The sequence below is a fragment of the Chiloscyllium plagiosum genome, unplaced genomic scaffold (assembly GCF_037043375.1).
Source record: "Chiloscyllium plagiosum isolate Xiang-an unplaced genomic scaffold, Cpla_swu_hap1 HiC_scaffold_1, whole genome shotgun sequence".
NCBI classification, from domain to species: Eukaryota; Metazoa; Chordata; class Chondrichthyes; order Orectolobiformes; family Hemiscylliidae; genus Chiloscyllium; species Chiloscyllium plagiosum.
Window position 1 is genome coordinate 3,825,941 of NW_028270139.1, and position 3,987 is coordinate 3,829,927.

The window sequence follows — 3,987 nt, forward strand, 5'->3', positions numbered from 1 at the left end:
ACAGACACACACACAGACACACACACAGACACACACACAACACACAGACACACATACAACACAGACCCACAGACACACGGACACACAGAAACACACAGACACACAGCACACACAGACACACACACAGACACACACACACACAACACATGCACACACACAGACACACACACAATCACACACATAACACGCAACACACAGCACACAGACATACACACAACACACGCACACACACAGACACACACACAACACACGCACACACAGAGATACAACACACACACGCGCACTCACACAATACAAACAGACACACACGGACATACACAGACACACACAAAACACACGCACACACAGACAGACACACACACAACACACATACACAGACACCCCCACACACAGACACACACAGACACACAAACACACACAGACACACACGCAGACACACAGACACACAGACAGACACACACACAAAACACAAACACAAAACACACACACAGACACACACAACACAAACAGACACACACACACACAACACACGCACACACACAGGCACACACAGACAGACACACAGATGCACACACACAGACACACACACAGACATACACACAGACACATGCATACACACAGACACACACAGACACACACACAGACACACATAGACACACACTCAAACACACACAACACACGCACACAGACACAAACACGCAGACACACACACAATACACACAGACACACACGTGCACACACAGACACACAAACACACGCAACACAATCACACACAGACACACACACAACAACGCACACAGACACACACACAGACACAGACACACACACACACAGACACACATACACAGACACATACACAGACACACACACAGACACATACACACAAACACACACACACGACACACATACAAAACACACACAACACACGCACACAGACACACACACAGATACACACACAGAAACAGACACACACATACAACACACACACGCACGCGTGCATGCACGCACACACACACTCCAAAACACCCCAGCCTCACACCACAATCCCACTGGTTCTTTTTCCAATGCGAACATTGAGAGTGAGAGTACATTGGTGACCATTCTCAACTCTCAGCTCACACTCATTCAGCTCGCTGCCATGGCAACTGATTTGCTGATCGTCTGGTCACAGGCCTCTTGTTTCCCCTTCCCCTTCTGACTTTCTGTTTCCCAGGAAGTCGAGGGACAGGAACAGCACAGAACGGATGTGGAGTTCCTGTCACTCAGTCCAATGCTCTCAGCCACCAGCTCAGACACTGGCACTGGCACTGGCACTGGCACTGCACCAGTTTAGAAATGGGGTCAGTACATGGTGCGCCAACTTGCAGTACGGGCACACACACTGAGTCGCTAGGTACCTCGGCTAGAAGAAGGAAGAAATTTGTAGAAAGAAGAGAAAAAAAACAGAATGGTTGGGGTTAAAATGTTGAGAAATTATTAAATATTATTGTCGGAGGGGTTAGGGTGATGTGATGCACAAATATCAGAAAATTAACATGAGCGTAGAGCCAACAAATAGGAGGGCAGATTGGTTCATATATGAAATAAACTCCAGAGGAAGAGGTACATACAGGTATAGTTACAGCATTTAAGAGATATTTGGATAGGTACAAGAACAGCAAAGGTCTAGAATGACATCAGCCAAATATAGGTAAATGGGACTAGTTTTATTTGGGAAATGTGGTCAGCAAAGACGAGTAGGACTGAAGGGTGTGATTCCTTGCTGTATGACACTATGACTCCCGGCTGGCAGCAACCAATCCCATCCTGTCTACAGTCTCTGTTCAAATCTCTCTTTAATTTGCAGACCCAGAGGTACTGACACTGCAAACCCCCTGCACCTTTTACAAATCTCTCAATCATCTGGTCTCCTTGTGAGGATGTGGCAGCTGAATGACCTGGGGAGAGTGATTGTTGGGAAGATGTCTCCATTGGTAGGAGAGACTAAGACCTGAGGGCACAGCGTTTAACGTAAAGGGTAGATCTTTTAGGATGGAGATAAGGAGAATTAGCCAGAGAGTGGTGAATCTATGGAATTCATTGCCACAGAAGGCTGTGGGGGCCAAGTCATTGAGCATATTAAGACAGAGATAGATAGGTTCCTGATTGTCCAGGGGATCAAAGGTTACAGAGAGAAAGGGGGAGAATGGGGTTGAGAATCTCATCAGCCAGGATTGAATGGTGAAGCAGACTTGATGGGCTGAATGGCCTAAATTCTGCTCCTATGTCATATGATCTGCAGCTGTTCACTCTAGAGACTTTCAAAATACTCCAGAGACTTTGCAATAACAGAATTTATTCAAAACTTGCCTTACTTACAGGTTTATTGTGAAGCGGTGGTAAGGAGGCTACAAAAAGATCCAGGTAGGTTATGTGAGTTGACAACTTTCCAGCAAATGGAGTATGATGTGGGAAAAGTTCTAAATGTCTGTTTTGTCAGGAAGAATGAGGAAAAAGGCATATTATCGAAATGATGAGAGATTATAGATTTGTAAGATGCAGACATGCACAGGTTCATGTTCAGGTATAGCAAATACTTCAGAAAGCTAATAAAGTGTTAGCATCGATTGCAAGAGTTGAGTACAAGACTAGGGAGAATACAGAGCACTAATGAAACAACATTTGGAGTGCTATGGCGAGTATTGATCACTTTATTCGAGGACGAATATAAACATGTTGGCAGCATTTCACAGAAGGTTTACCTGACCAACATCTTCAATGAGTTGGTTGTCTTATGAGAAAATTTCGGCTGGATAGGCTGATAATGACTGGAGTTTAAAAGCATAGGGGGCAACTTGATTGAAACATAAAGTCTCCTGAGGGGTCTTGGCAGGGTAGATATGGGGGGATGTTTCCCCTTATAGGTGAATCTAGAACTAGGGGTTTCCATTTAAATATCAGCAGTGGCCCACTTAAAACAGAGTCAAAAAGAAAACTATTCTCTTTGAGAATCGTGCACCTTTCAAACCCTCTTCCAGAAAAGGTTGTGGAATCAGAGTCCAAATATTTTTTAAGGCAGCAGTAGATAGATTCTTGTTAAACAAATGCCTGAAATGAGATCAGGGCTAGGTGGGAATGTGGATTTACAGCTGCAGTCAGGCCAGCCATGGTCTCAGTGAATGGGGAAGCAGACTTAAGGCTGAATGGCCTCTTCCTGCCTCTTTTTCGATGTTCATACTTTAGGAGGCCACCCTTTTAAATAGCCATTTGTTGGACCTCTCTTCAAGCTGAACACTTCTTTGGTGAGTGGAGTGAATTCACCCATTGGTGCTGATTTGAATTGAAGTCTGACTTGTGGTTAAAACCTATGCATTTGCTTCTGGTGTACACTGCGGGACATTGTGATGTGGGTCCTGAGCATGGGTCACACTCTAAACCGCGAGAGGTTCAATGCTACACAATAGGAGAATGTGCAGCAGCTGTAGGCTCATGCCCAATAGCGTGACCAATCTGGAGTCCCCTGGACGACTTTAAGATGAAAACATCTCCAAAACTGTCTCACAATTGCAAACAGTCTGCACCTAAGCAATAATTAGCTCAAAGGTATTATTCTAATCCTGGGTTTTAGCCTGGCTTTCAGCCAAAATGTCAGAAAAGTACACACCTTTTGAGTTGTGCACTATAATTTTGATGTTTTTAGCACATTTTCCTTAGCTGGCAAGGATCTTCATATCAGCACCACTGACAGAATGTACGAACACTTGACGTATTTCAATGCTTTCAGCCAAGTGACTCTGTCCTGCTTATTTGCAAACGGATTGGAAATAACACAGCAGCTGGAAATATTAGACGGCATAAAAACATGAATTCAGAGCCGTATCATTTTCAGTTTGGAACTTCTTTTGAAAAGGATGGACACCTTTTGTGTATTTAAGCATGAGCTGTATTGCCTGTGGAGAAATACTGGAGACATTTGTTTTGCATCCCAGTGAGGGGGCAGTGCAGAAA